This window comes from Capra hircus (genome assembly GCF_001704415.2).
Source record: "Capra hircus breed San Clemente chromosome X unlocalized genomic scaffold, ASM170441v1, whole genome shotgun sequence".
Lineage (NCBI taxonomy): Eukaryota > Metazoa > Chordata > Mammalia > Artiodactyla > Bovidae > Capra > Capra hircus.
In genome coordinates this window covers 3,163,552-3,179,723 of record NW_017189516.1, presented here as the reverse complement: position 1 = coordinate 3,179,723, position 16,172 = coordinate 3,163,552, and the positions used below count along the sequence as shown (strand labels likewise).

The 16,172-nt window shown below is 38.3% G+C and overlaps 1 protein-coding gene and 1 pseudogene across 2 annotated transcripts in view; one reads left to right on the top strand and one right to left on the bottom strand.

The window, feature by feature from the left end:
* ATP7A (ATPase copper transporting alpha) overlaps positions 1-16,172 on the bottom strand; it is a 158,884-nt gene that overhangs the window by 125,174 nt on the left and 17,538 nt on the right. The gene's annotated exons all lie outside the window — the stretch shown is intronic.
* LOC108634333 lies at positions 13,948-14,346 on the top strand (annotated as a pseudogene). Its single transcript, XR_001917562.1, has one exon. The product of XR_001917562.1 is annotated as a small nuclear ribonucleoprotein G pseudogene (transcript).

Sequence of the window (16,172 nt, the reverse complement as noted above, 5' to 3'; positions counted from 1 at the left end):
GAAAAAAAATTATTTGCACAATATACTATAAGCAAAGGAATACAGTAATTTATTCTCATAACTTTTAAGGTAACTAATATAAAGATATTTTATATTTAAATTATATAGTACATGATGTTAGTTCTCATGTCCAGTCAACAGAACTTTTAACGCAACTGGAAACAAGTTAAAATAACTTATTCCTGAATTACATTCTAAGGATACAAATGAACACTTTATTATTATTTTAGGAATCACACAGACAGAGCAGACAGACATGTGGTGAACACTAAAGGTGGAGTCAGGAAACACGGGGTCAAGAATAAATTATCTATGCAAATCTGGGGAAGTCATTTGATTGCTCTCACAGTCACAGTCTTTGCTCCAAAGATCCCCAGACTTCAAGGTAGTTAATTACCTAGGGGAGAATTTTTAAATTCTGGATTTCAAAGCTCTCCACCCAAAGATCTTATTCATTAGGAGAGAAATGATGTCAAACAATCTTTACACTTTAACAAACACCTCTGAAGATTCTAACACAGTTACGCAAAGACTATACATTGACAAACATAGTCCTAAATAATATGGGAATGATAGCTACTTAACCTGTATCATAAAGTTGTTATTTCGATCTAATGAAAAAAGCAAGTAAAATAGCAGATATGTTCATTAAAATGTATACATTTTAGAGAAAATTTATGTGTATTAGATGATACACTTGATTTCCTGAAATGTAACTCTAACTACAGAGTTTATTAAGGTTTAGTTACTACAGAGAGTTATTAGTGAGTATAGTAGGATTGACAATTAAATATATCAAAATCAATTGCTTATACACTGACAATGAAAGTGAAAGTGAAAGTCGCTCAGTCGTGTCTGCCTCGTTGTGACCCCATGGACTATACAGTCCATGGAATTCTCTAGGCCAAAATACTGGAGTGGGTAGCCTTTCCCTTCTCCAGGGGATCTTCCCAAGCCAGGGATTGAACCCAGGTCTCCTGCATAGCAGGAGGATTCTTTACCAGCTGAGCCACAAGGGAAGCCCAAGAATACTGGAGTGGGTAGCAGAATAATCAACTAGAAAGAAGAATGAAAAGATTCATTCATATAGCACTCTACATTTCCTTGAAGAAAATATTTTAAATACTCAGTAATAAACTTAATAAGAAATGTTTAGACAGATATTGTTAAAAGAGGTTCAGTTCAGTTCAGTCTCTAAGTCGTGTCTGACTCTTTGTGACCCCATGAATCACAGCAAGCCAGGCCTCCCTGTCCATCACCAACTCCCGGAGTTCACTCAGACTCACATCCATCGAGTCAGTGATGCCATCCAGCCATCTTATCCTCGGTCGTCCCCTTCTCCTCCTGCCCACAATCCCTCCCAGCATCAGAGTCTTTTCAAGGAGTCGACTCTTCTCATGAGGTGGCCAAAGTGCTGGAGTTTCAGCTTTAGCATCATTCCTTCCAAAGAAATTCCAGGGTTGATCTCCTTCAGAATGGACTGGTTGGATCTCCTTGCAGTCCAGGAGACTCTCAAGAGTCTTCTCCAACATCACAGTTCAAAAGCATCAATTCTTCGGTGCTCTGCCTTCTTCACAGTCCAACTCTCACATCCATACATGACCACTGGAAACACCATAGCCTTGACTAGACGGACATTTGTTGGCAAAATAATGTCTCTGCTTTTGAATATGCTGTCTAGGTTGGTCATAACTTTTCTTCCAAGGAGTAAGTGTCTTTTAATTTCATGGCTGCAGTCACCATCTGCAGTGAGTTTGGAGCCCAAAAAAATAAAGTCTGACACTGTTTCCCCATCTATTTCCCATGAAGTGATGGGACCAGATGCCATGATCTTCGTTTTCTGAATGTTGAGCTTTAAGCCAACTTTTTCACTCTCCACTTTCACTTTTATCAAGAGCCTTTTTAGTTCCTCTTCACGTTCTGCCATAAGGGTGATGTCATCTGCATATCTGAGGTTATTGATGTTTCTCCTGGCAATCTTGATTCCAGCTTGTGCTTCCTCCAGCCCAGCATTTCTCATGATGTACTCTGCATAGAAGTTAAATAAGCAGGGTGACAATATACAGCCTTGACATACTCCTTGTCCTATTTGGAACCAGTCTGTTGTTCCATGTCCTGTTCTAACTGTTGCTTCCTGACCTGCATATAGGTTTCTCAAGAGGCAGGTTAAGTGGTCTGGTATTCCCATCTCTTTCAGAATTTTCCACAGTTTATTGTGATCCACATAGTCAAAGGCTTTGGCATAGTCAATAAAGCAGAAATAGATGTTTTTTTGGAACTCTCTTGCTTTTTCGATGATCCAGAGGATGCTGGCAATTTGATCTCTGGTTCCTCTGCCTTTTCTAAAACCAGCTTGAACATCTGGAAGTTCACGGTTCACGTATTGCTGAAGCTGGTCTATAAACTTAAGACAGTCAGTGGAATTTTGAGGTGGGGAGAACCTGACACAATAATCCTAAGGTTCAAATGAAAGAATAAATATTTGAGGACACATTAATTTTGAAGGACTGGTAAGGAGGGTGTCTCTATATATACAACTTTATATCACTATATATAAAATAGTGACAGCATTTTAAGTAGGTAAAAAACAGTGGTTCATTAACAAATGATCTTAGGACAATCAGTTACTCACTTTGAAAAAATATAAAAGTTAATTCTCTATATAATATACTTAAACTAAACTAAATTCTATATCAGGACTTCCTGAGCAGTCCAGCGATTAAGACTCCACACTTCCACTGCAGAGGGCACAGGTTCAATTCCATGTATTTAGTGGAATACTGTACAGCTAGGAAGTTTAAACACTCTGACATACAAAGACAGTCAACAGTATACTGAATAATAAGTCTTTGTTTTCAAAGGAGACACAAACAGACCAAAGTTTATGTTTACACAAGAAAAAGTTTGGAAGACTATATAAAGTTATCTTGGAGAGTTGTAATACTGATAGAACTGTCTAACCACACTTAGGCAGATACTGTTAGAAGTATCAGGGTTTCCCTGATAGCTCAGCTGGGAAAGAATCCACCTGCAATGCAGGAGACCCTGGTTCGATTCCTGGATGGGGAAGATCCACTCAAGAAGGGATAGGCTGCCCACTCCAGTATACTTAGACAGACACACTCCTACACTGCTAGTGAAAGCATGAAATTATATTTTTCTGGAGGACAACTTGGCAGTATGTATCAAAAGTCTTTCAAAGTACTCACCACTTTTATATGCTGTTAGTGGCAGTATAAATGTGTACCACTTTTCTGGAGGGCAATTCGGCACTATTTACCAAAATTTAGAATGCACGTGCCCTTTGATCTAGCCATTCCACTTCTAGGAATTTTATCTAGAAGGTCAGTTCAGTTCAGTTCAGTCACTCAGTCGTGTCTGACTCTTTGCGATCCTATGAATCGCAGCACACCAGGCCTCCCTGTCCATCACCAACTCCCGGAGTTCACTCAGACTCACGTCCATCGAGTCAGTGATGCCATCCAGCCATCTCAACCTCTGTTGTCCCCTTCTCCTCCTGCCCCCAATCCCTCCCAGCATCAAAGTCTTTTCCAATGAGTCAATTCTTCGCATGAGGCAGCCAAAATACTGGAGTTTCAGCTTCAGCATCATTCCCTCAAAAGAAATCCCAGGGCTGATCTCCTTCAGAATGAACTGGTTGGATCTCCTTGCAGTCCAAGGGACTCTCAAGAGTCTTCTCCAATACCACAGTTCAAAAACATCAATTCTTTGGTGCTCAGCTTTCTTCACAGTCCAACTCTCACATCCATACATGACCACTGGAAAAACCATAGCCTTGACTAGACTGAACTTTGTTGGCAAAATAATGTCTCTGCTTTTCAATATGCTATCTAGAAGGTAGGCTCTAGGAATTTAATCTAGAAGATAGGCTCATAAAGATATATATACAAGGATATTCATTGAAGCACTGTCTATTATAGAATAGAACTAAAAACAACTTAAATGTTAACCAAAAAGGAACTAATTAAATAAAATACAGCACATTCACATGATGAAACATCACATAATCATTCTCTAAAATGAAGTAGGTCTATATTTCTTCATACAAGATGAACAAGATATGCTAAATGAAACCTGCAAAGTGCAAAATAGTATATGTATAGTATAATCCCATGTGTGTAAAGAGGAAAAAGCAGAAATAGGTATTACAAAGGCTTGAAAATGCACTGAAGTGTTTTAGAATACACAAGAAAGTGCTAACACTTTCTTTGAGGAGGGGCTGGGAATTCAGAGCGTTTTACTTTTTGCACCTTGTGACTTTTTATTATGAACATATATATTATTTTTGTTATGAAAAAGAAGCTTTCCATTTATTTCCTTACAGTATATTCCTGAAAGCAGTACTGCCATGTCAGAGTGGTAGTTGTAAGGAAATAAATGGAAAGACAATCAAAGATACTGTATAAACATAAGAATATTCTTCACAAAAAAAAACTGGATACAAGTTAAAAGACTCAAAAAAATGAGGATTAGTAAAATAAATGATGATCCATGTATTTAGTGGAATACTGTACAGCTATGAAGTTTAAATATTCTGACATAGAGAGACAGTCAATAGTATACTGAATAATAAGTCTTTGTTTTCAGAGACACAGAAAGACCAAAGTGTATATTTGCACAGGAAAAAGTTTGGAAGACTATATACAGTTATCTTGGAGAGTAGTAATACTGATAGTTCTGTTATGATTTTTTGCTGTACTTTATAAAGTTTTCTACAGTTAGTATATTATTTACTGAAAGAGAGTGACTAGCAACCCATGTGAGGTCAACCCCATGCCTGCCTGTGCTATGTGCTCAGTCGTGTCCAACTCTTTGTGACCTCACAGACTGTAGACCACCAGGTTCCTCTGTCCATGGAACTTTCTAGGCAAGAATACTGGAGTGGGTTGCCATTTCCTCAGGGGATCTTCCTGACCCAGGGATTGAATCTGCGTCTCCTCTGTCTCCTGCATTGCAGGCAGATACTTTATCCACTCAGCCATAGGAGAAGCGCTGGTCAAACCCATAAATCCTAGGAATTAGACAATTCAGACCGCTGCCCATGTATATTCCTCAAAGAAGTTGAAATTCCACATTGATTAATCCAATCCTGTTAGAATACTGGGCTATGTCTAGCTCTAGCAAGCTGTTTTACAATGGTCATATGATTCCTGATGTTTATGAGAAGATTTTATTAGAAAAAGAAGCACTAAAACTAAATAAGCCTTTTGAAAATGTGAGTTAAAATCTTGCTCTCTATAATATTTAAAATTTCAGGATACTTGTGAAAGAAAAGTACTTATCTCTTGTTAGCACCTTCCATTTTGGGCTGCCTAGAGTGCAAGATAAATGCTTTTCTGTAAGAGTCCAAGAAGCTCAAGCAGATATACTATGCTCACAAAATTTATCATTACCTTACACAAATGGTCTACTGAATGACCTAGTAGTGGTAAAAGTTTTTCTGGTATCATCAGTAAATACCAGTGAAGTGAAAAGGTTTTTTTGTTTTGTTAATATATGATTTCCCATGTTTAATTGAAAATGACATTTCTATGACTTTCTACATGACTTCAGAGTTAATAAAGTTATATTTACTTTCATTAATTGAATTGTAGTGTATATGTTACCAACTTGACATACATCTTAAGAGAATCCCTTTATTTCTTCAGAACAAATATTAACACTAACCAACAGCATGTCTATTGATTTGGTGAGAACTGGCAAGAAGGGTATGTGGGAGGGGTAAGAGGGAGAGAGAAACATTCCATCACTTCCAAACTTCTCTCATGCTGCTCCTTTATAAACACTTCCCTATATCCCCAAACCCTGGCAATCCACTAACCTCTTTCCCTTCCTATAGTTTTGCTTTTTCAGATCATCGTATAAATGGAATAATACATTATGTAGCCTTTTAAATCTAGCTTCTTTCACTTAGCTAAATGCATTTTAAGATTCACTTGTGTTACTGCATGAATCAATAGGCAGTTCCTTTCTTATCATAGAGTAGTATTTCACAGTGTGGATATATAACAACCTGTTTATCCATCAGTTGAAATAACTGAATTTTTTCCAATCTGGGGTGACTAATGCTAAATAATGCTGCTATAAATATTCATGTCAGGTTTTTGTATGAACATAAATTTTCAGTTCTCCTGGATAGCTAGCTAGAAATAAGACTGCTGAGTCATATGATTAAAATATGTTTAATTTCATAGGAAACTAACAAATTGTCTTCCAAAGTGGCTATTTCATTTTTCATTCCCACTAGCAATGTATGAAAGTTCCAGTTTCTCTGACTTGCTAACCTTTGGTATTGTTGGTTTTGTTTTGACATTCTAATAGGAGCAATATGGTATCTCATTATGATTTTTTTTAATTTCTCAGAGCATTTTTAGATCAGAGAAAAACTGAATGAAAAGTACAGAGATTTCCCATTTACTCGTTTCACCCCCACATGCAACCTCCCCCACTATGAACATCCTGAATCAGACTGGTATATTTATTACAATCAACACTGTGGTTTTAATTTGCATTTCTCTAATGATTTTAATTTGCATTTCTTTCATTTGTTACTTGTATATCTTCTAGGTGAGGTGTTTATTCAGATCTTTTGCCCATTGGATTATTTCTCATTATTTTTTTCTTTATAAATCATTTTGCCTTGTTTTTTTTAACATTTTTTTTCAGACAAAATACACTTTATTTTTTTTTCAATTGGAGGATAATTGCTTTAAAATGTTGTGTTAGTTTCTGCCGTACAAAACCGTGAATCAACCATGAGTACACATATATCCCCTCCCTCTTGAGCCTCCCTCCCTGCCCCTCCATTGTTGACTTAAGGGTTTTTAAATTTTATTCTAGATATAACTTTCTGTTAGAAATGTAATTTGCAAATATTTTATCCCAGTTTGTGACTTGAGTTTTCATTTTCTTTCACAGTTTTTTTTATTTCAATAAAGTCCATATATCCATTTTTTTCACTTATGGATTATGCTTTGGGGATAATATAGATTTTTAATCACATCTCTTTGTTTATGTCTTTCTTTATATGAGTAATATTTCTAACTACAGCTTCAGTCATAAAGTTGAAAACAAATAAAAACTGCCATCAATTTTCTTTAAATGGGTACAGAGTTTCATTTTGGGAAGAAAAAAAGAGTTCCAGAGATGGATGGTGGTGATGGTGGCATAACAATGTGAATGTATTTAATTTCAACAAACTGTACACTTAAAAATGGTTAAGTTGGGACTTCCCTGGTGGTCCAGAACTTAAGACTCTGAGCTTCCACTGCAGGGGGTGCAGTTTCAATCCCTGGTTAGGGAACTAAGATCTTACATGCCGAGTGGCCAAAAAGCAAAAAAAAAAAAAGGTTAAGTTTGTTTTATAATTTTACCATAATAAAAAGAAAAAATTGCCATCAAGCAACAGTATGTCAGGAAAGTGTCTGTTCTACAGCTCATGGACACTGTATGGCAGTGGTGAAACCAAAGTAATGGAACCAAAGCTTCACTTTACATGGATGATGAATGAGGGTCCATTTCCAGGATGAGAGGTAGCCAGCCAAAAGGGACATTGCCCAGCACTTTATAGAAAGGTTGCCTCATTTAGTCCTCATACTTACAAGGAAAATACCATACTATGCTTTTTTCACAAGTAACGGAGCTGAGGCCTGGAAGGCAAAGTTGCCTATTCAAGTTTGAGTAGGTAAATCAAGGAATGCAGATGAGAGAACAATCTGACCCCAGTGCTTTCACTCCAGACCATTCCCTTATATGGTTTCCAAATCCATGAAGAAAAAGTCTCTATTCAGCTTTTGTTTTTAGATATATAAAAGTCTTAGGAAATTACAAATAATTTAACAAACATTCCCTGGGAATTGTTAACTGTAATTTCAATATATTGATTTCCCAAGGTACACCGAAAAAGGAAAAGCTATCTGCTATCTTTTTTAAAATATATTTATTTAATTGGAGGCTAATTACTTTACAATATTGTAGTGGGTTTTGCCATACATTGACATGAATCAGCCATGGATGTACATGTGTCCCCCATTCTGAACTCCGCCTCCTACCTCCCTCCCCATCCCATCGTCAGGGCCATCCCAGTGCACTGGCCCTGAGCACCCTGTCTCATGCATTGAACCTGGACTGGCAATCTGTTTCACATATGGTAATATACATGCTTCAGTGCTATTCTCTCAAATCATCCCACTCTTGCCTTCTCCCACAGAATCCAAAAGTCTGTTCTTTACATCTGTGTCTCTTTTGCTGCCTCACATATAGGGTCACTGTTACCATCTTTCTAAATTCCACATATATGCGTTAATATATTGTATTGGTGTTTTTCTTTCTGACTTAGTTCACTCTGTATAATAGGCTCCAGTTTCATCCACCTCATTAAAACTGATTCAAACACGCTCTTTTTCATAGCTGAGTAATATTCCATTGTGTATATGTACCACAGCTTTCTTATCCATTTGTCTGCCAATGGACATCTAGGTTGCTTCCATGTCCTAGCTATTGTACACAGTGCTGCGATGGACATTGGGGTACACGTGTCTCTTTCATTTCTGGTTTCCTTGGTGTGTATGCCCAGTAGTGGGATTTCTGGGTCATATGGCAGTTCTATTTCCAGTTTTTTAAGGAATCTCCACACTGTTCTCCATAGTGGCTGTACTAGTTTGCATTCACCCTCTCTAGCATTTATTGTTTGTAGACTTTTTGATAGCCATTCTGACTGGTGTGAGATGGTACCTCATTGTGGTTTTGATTTATATTTCTCTGATAATGAGTGATGTTGAGCATCTCATGTGTTTGTTAGCCATCTGTTTGTTAGCCATCTGTATGTCTTCTTTGGAGAAATGTCTGTTTAGTTCTTTGGCCCATTTTTTGATTGGGTCATTTATTTTACTGGAACCGAGTGACAAGAGCTGCTTGCATATTTTTTAGATTAATTCTTTGTCAGTTGCTTCATTTGCTATTATTTTCTCCCATTCTGAAGGCTGTCTTTTCACTTTGCTTATGTGCAGTGGAGTGGGAAACAGTACTACACCTGATGTCAAATGGCTTGGTGTCAAATCCTGGCTCTGGCTTTGTGCTGAAATAACTTATGCATATTAGTTCTTATAAATTTTCTAACTGGAGTTGATAAAATCATAGAGCACTAGATGCTATTCACTCAAAATATGTTACTTATCCTATTTTGAAGCTCCAAAATATGCATAAGCTTCTCTGATATTGTCAAGACCCAGTAATGCTTAGAATAGTATTTTGAATCTCTATAAAAGTTAGCTATTATTGTTTATTAAAAAAGAGTTACCTTGGACAAATCCCTTCATCTATAAAAATGGAAAGCATTTAAGAACAATGGCCCTGGAATCAGGCTACCCTGGTTTAAATCCTAGTTCTGCTACTTGCCACCTTTAAAGCCCTAGGCCTGTCACTTTGTCTCTTTAAGCTTCAGTTTTCCATGGCTGAAAAATAACAGTAATAATAACATCCCTGAGGTTAAAATGAGACAATCTGTGCAAACTGCTTGGCACAGTCCTTTGTATACAGTAAGCCATCAATGCACATGAAATGTTGCTCTTTTACTAGCAATAGCAAAATATATAGCTTCAAACTACTGCACAATTGCACTCATCTCACACACTAGCAAAGTACTGTTCAAAATTCTCCAAGCGAGGCTTCAACGGTACATAAACCGAGAACTTCTAGATGTTCAAGTTAGATTTTAAAAAGGCAGAGGAACCAGAGATCAAGTTGCCAATGTGCACTGGATCATAGAAAAAGCAAGAGAATTCCAGAAAAACATCTACTTCTGCTTTGTTGACTACTCCAAAGCCTTTGACTGTGTAGATCATAACAAACTGTGGAAAATTCTTAAAGAGATGGGAACACCAGACCACCTGACCTGCCTCTTGAGAAATCTGTATGCACGTCAAGAAGCAATAGTTAAAACTAGACATGGAACAACGGACTGGTTCAAAATTGGGAAAGGAGTACGACAAGACTGTATATTGTCACCCTGCTTATCTAACTTATATGCAGAGTACATCATGAGAAATGCCAGGCTGGATGAGGCACAAGGTGGAATCAAGATTGCTGGGAGAAACATCAATAACCTCAGATATGCAAATGACATCACCCTTATGGCAGAAAGCAAAGAGGAACTGAAGATCCTCTTTGATGAAAGTGAAAGAGGAGAGCAAAAAACCTGGCTTAAAACTCAACATTCAAAAAACTAAGATCATGGCATCTGCTCCTATCACTCCATGGCAAATAGATGGGGAAACAATGGAAACAGTGACGGAATTTATTTTGGGGGGCTCCAAAATCGCTGCAGATGGTGACTGCAGCCATGAAATTAAAAGATGCTTGCTCACTGGAAGAAAAGCTATGACCAACCTAGATAGCATATTAAAAAGCAGAGACATTACCTTGCCAACAAAGGTCCATCTAGTCAAGGCTATAGTTTTTCCAGTAGTCATGTATGGATGTGAGAGTTGGATTATAAAGAAAGCTGAGTGCCGAAGAATTGATGCTTTTGAACTGTGTTGTTGGAGAAGACTACTGAGAGTCCATTGGACTACAAGGAGATCAAACCAGTCAATCCTAAAGGAAATCAGTCCTGAATATTCATTGGAAGGACTGATGCTAAAGTTGAAGGTCCAATACTTTGGCCACCTGATGCAAAGAACTAACTCCTTAGAAAAGACCCTAATGCTGAGAAAGACTGAAGGCAGGAGAAGTGGACAACAGAGGATGAGATGGTTGGATGGCATCACCGACTCAATGGAGACGAGTTTGAGCAAGTTCCAGGAGTTGGTGATAGACAGCGAAGCCTGTCATGCTGCGGTCCATGGGGTCGCAAAGAGTCGGACATGACTGAGTGACTGAACTGAACTGAACTTGAGGTAGCACTAGGAATTAAATCACAGGAAGGACATTTTGTAAATCTGTAGACAGCAGTACACTAAGCAATCAATTCTTAGAGAACTGTCCCTTATCTCATCTCATAAACATAAACCACTTCACTGAAAGTTACCCTCTACCAATCCCGCTAGATCACAATCTTCTTGTTTTATATTTTTTCATACCATTTATTGCCATTTGATATTTATTTTCTCTATTTACTTATTTACTGTTTGTCTTCTTCTAAAATGTAAGCTCCATGAGAGCAGGGAGGCATAACAGTTAAAAGACAGAGGGACTGGATATGATTCCTGTCTCTACTGCTTTCTAGCTGTGTGACCTCGAGCATGCTACTGAAGCTCTGTGCCTCAGTTTCCTTATCTGTAAGACAAGAATGTTAATGGCATCTGTTTCACAGAGTTGTTATGAGAATTAAGTGACTTTATATAAAGCACTTAGCAAAACCTAGCATACAATAAGTACTCAGTAAATGCTAGTATTGTTATCGACCCACTTCACAGCTATCATTCCAGCAGATTGAACAGTCCTTGGCATAGAGCAGGCACCCAATAAACATTTATACAGTAAATGAATAAGAAGAGCTCATTGCTGAGCCAGTCATAGCCCAAAAGGGTTCCTAAAAGAAAGCGTTGGGGATGATGGAGAGGGACTGGGGTAAGTTACCTACTGTGAGGTCAAAGCCTCAGCCTCCACACTAAGGAAAAAAAGTCTGCTGGTCACTGTGGAATATCATTTAAATTGTGGAACTGCCTTTGGCAGCTAGGGAAGTCCCTGAATACCACCTCTTTCCTCAGCTAACACTTATTGAGTGGTTACTATGAGTAGTACTTAGCATGTGTTAACTCATTGAACCCTTACAATAACCTTGAGGTAAACAGTACAATTACTCCCATCTTACAAATGAGAACACAGAAGCACAAATAGGTTAAGTAACTTTTGCAAGGTCACACAGCTAATAAGTAGCTAAGCCTGAATTTAAACTAAAAAAGTCTAGTTCTAGAGCCCATCCTTTTAGGAGCTAGCTGTTTTTTTTTTGTTTTTTTGTTTGTTTTTTTTTTTTTTTCTTTGTAAAACACTGACATGTTAGTGTCTGGAATTCTTTTGTATAGGGTCATTTGTTTTTCAGAAGACTAATTCTCCAATCTCCTGCCTGGGAAGCATATACCAGGACACTAAATTTAAAGCAAGGTGAGGGGAAGAGGCTAACCACTCGGTCTGAAGACTTCCACTCAATCTCCCTGTTCTCAGCCCTTTGTTTCAGTGCCCTTCACTCTGCCCACTGTCCAAGAGCTCAAAGCCTGTCAGGTTCACTTAGGTCAGAGACTCTCCTCTGGGTCTCCTACCACTCAAGGTGGGTGGAAGTTGGGGGGGGGGCAGGTGGATGGATCATCACCTTACTGCAGCATGAAAGGGAAGAGACCTAAGGGGTCCAATCCCATTCTGTCAGTTTTTAAAACATTTCCCTTATTTTCAGCCCTGGATCACCTCCTTACCTTTTAGGAAAAACCACTTACCTTCAAATTCTAAGCCTCTCATGTGTCCTGTGAGATAAAATAACTCACTTCTCCAATAAAACAAGATAGAAAGCCCAGAGATAAACCTACACACCTATAGGAACCCTATCTTTGACAAAGGAGGCGAGAATATACAATGGGAAAAAACTCTCTTCAATAAGTGGTGCTAGGAGAACTGGACAACTACGTATAAAAGAATAAAATTAGAACACTTTCTTAACACCACACACAAAGATAAACTCAAAATGGATTAAAGATCCCTGATTTTTATTGCAGCAGTGTTTACAATAGCCAAGACATAGAAACAACCTAAATGTCCATTGACAGAAGAATGGATAAAGATGTGGTACATATATACAATGGAATATTACTCAGCCATTAAAAACAACGAAATAATGCCATGTGCAACAACATGGATAAATCTGGAGATTATCACACTAAGTAAAGTAAGTTGGACAGAGAAAGACAAACAGCATATGGTATCACTTACATGCACAATGTTTTAAAAATGACACAAACAAGTTTGTTTCCAGTGGCAGAGTCTGGGGGAAGGGCTGGCAGGCGCCATATTGGGCAGCAAAGGTGGCAAGAAGCCCCTGAATCAGCCCAAGAATCAAACCAAGGAGATGGATGAAGAAGATAAGGTATTCAAGCAGAAACAAGGAGGAGCAGAAGAAACCTGAGGCTAAAAGCCAAGGCTGTGGGGAAAAGTCCCCTGGCCACAGGTACAATTAAGAAATCTGGCAGCAAGTAAGCTGTTCCTTGTGCCTGAGGCAATGATGATGATCCTTAGTTTTATTCCTATTTAAATATCTGAATCCCCTGTCATAACATCTGTTGCCACCTATAGCTAGAATGTAGTGATGTCTTGGAATCCACTGTACATTTAAGAATAAACTTTTGGGACTTCCCTTGTGGTCCAGTGGCTAAAACTCCACGCTCCCAATGCAGGGAGCCCAGGTTCAATCCCTGGTCAGGGAACTAGATCCCACATGCCACAACTAAGACCTGATGCAGCCAAATAAATAAGTATTTTTAAAAAAGAATAAACTTTTGTGTAAGAAATTTAAAAAACATGATACAAACAAGCTTACTTACAAAACAGAAGCAGACTCAGAGTTTTTCTGGCCACGCTGCATGGCATGCAGAACTTCACCAACCAGGAATCAAATGCATGCCCCCTGCACTAGAAGTATGAAATCTTGACCTCTAGACCACCAGAGAAGTTCAAGACTCACAGACTTAGAGAAGGCACTTATGGTTATTGGTAGAAGCTGGCAGGGGGCAAGGGGAAGTAGTAGCTTAGGAGTTTGGGATTGACATGTACACACTGCTATGTTCAAAATGGATAACCAAAGATTTCATTGGTGGGCCAGCGGTTAAGACTGTACTTCCAATGCAGGGAATGTGGGATCAATCCCTGGTCAGGGAACTAAGATCCCACATGCCACGTGGTATGGCCAAAAAAATTAGTTAATTTTAAAAATAGGAATTCCGTTTGGAGGCTTCTTTGATCTCACAGAGTAGACATTATGAGCAAAGCTCACCCTCCCAAGTTGAAGAAATTTATGGACAAGAAGTTATCATTGAAATTAAATGGTGGCAGACATGTCCAAGGAATACTGTGGGGATTTGATCCCTTTATGAATCTTGTGATAGATGAATGTGTGGAGATGGCAACTAGTGGGCAACAGAACAATATTGGAATGGTGGTAATACGAGGAAATAGTATCATCATGTTAGAAGCCTTGAAACGAGTATGAACAATGGCTGTGTTCACCAGAGAAATCGATGCTTCCATGTGTCCCCTCTCCACATTTTACTACCAGAAAAATTGGGTTGTGTACATTTTCTTACTGAACTTTTTTGTTAAATAAACTTTTGTAATAGCCAAAAATAATAATAAATAAATAAATAAGATAACTAACAAGGACCTACCTACCTACTATATAGCACTGGGAACTCTGGTCAATACTCTGTAATAACCTAAATGGAAAAAGTATTTGAAAAAGAATAGATACTTATATATGTATAACTGAATCCCTTTGCTGTACACCTGAAACTAATACAAGATTGCTAATCAACTCTACTCCAACATAAAAATTTTTTTAATGGTAAATAATAATAAATTGAGTGCTCTATGTTCAAAAAGTAAAATAAAATAAAAGCTGCTCTAGTAGAGCAAAAAATGTGCTTTACTACAAAGGAGACTTTTTCCCCATTTTAAACAATCAGTTTTCACAAGGTAGATGTTTCCCTTCAGTTAGTTAACTAACTTAAAGAGGGTTTAGGAACTTCCCTGGTGGTCCAATGGTTGGGAGTCTGCCTGCCAATGCAGGCGACATGTGTTTGATTCCTGCTCCGGGAATATTCCACATGCTGCAGGGCAACTAAGCCTGTGTGCCACAACTGATGAGCTCATGTGCTGCAACTACTGATGCCTGAGTGCTCTAGCGCCCATGCTCTGCAACAAGAGAAGCCACCACAATGAGAAGCCTGAGCACTGCAACTGGATAAAGTCCACTTACAGCAATGAAAACCCAGTGAAGCCAAAAATTTAAATAAATAAATAAAAATAATTAAAGGGGGTTTACCTTCTTAATTCTTAAAAATCTGTGGGCCCATGCTCTGCAACAAGAGAAGCCACTGCAATGAGAAGCTTGTGCACCACAGCAAACAGTAGCCCCCATTCGCCACAACTAGAGAAAGTATGCATGCAGCAATGAAGACCCAGCATAGTCAAAAATAAAAAGATTAATAATTAATTTTTTTAAGAAAACTAAATTCTAAATTATGGGTTAGTATATTCTGTTAGGTCTTTGAAATGAATTATTAAAGCACTTCTTCTCTTGCCTTATCTGCCCTTTTTGGCTACTTCTGAAGAAGGGTTCATGTGCACAAACACACACAACTAATTCTGACAACACCTTTTTTTGAAAAAGGTATACCTATGAATGCAGGACAGAAAGGGAACTGAACCCAGGCTGTGGCAGTGACAGCACCAAATCCTAATCACTAGACCACCAGGGAGTGTCTGATTCAATATGGATCCTCTTAACTTCTTGGGGAAAGTATGTGAAACAAAAGCTTTAGGCAATGCTTTATAATAAACTATACTATCATTTTTCTCTCTCAGTAATTCCTCAGGTCTCCTATTTATTTCATCTTTGCCTCCTCCTCCTGACCTACTACCAAGTGATCAGAATGTTATAAAATAACAGCTGAAAAGGAGAGTTTTAGGATCTCCCAACTGCTTAAACCTATAAATATTTCTAAATATTTTGAAATTTACAGGAGTGTTCCTGCATGCTAGCTGATTAAAGGGAGGGTGTGTGCTTTCTTCATGTATCTCAGTGTCAGCCATGAAAAAGGATCTGATCCCCAACACAGACTCTCCCAACAGCAATTTCTATAATGTGAGAGTTTCCTAAACCTTTGTAGAACCAAGTAACAAACTTTCTCTGGGTTTTAGCAACAGTTGAATTATGCATCTTTTTTCTTTTTTAAAAAACTATGTGTGAGCATGTGTTAGTCAGCTGTATCTGACTCTTTGCTACCCCATGGAATTCACCAGGTAAGAACACTGGAGTTGGTTGCCATTCCCTTTTCCAGGAGACCTTTCTGATCCAGGGAAGAACAAACCTGGGTCTCCTGCACTGCAGGCAGAGTCTTTACCATCTGAGCCACAAGGGAAGCCCTTCTAAACTATACTGGCTTTTAAAC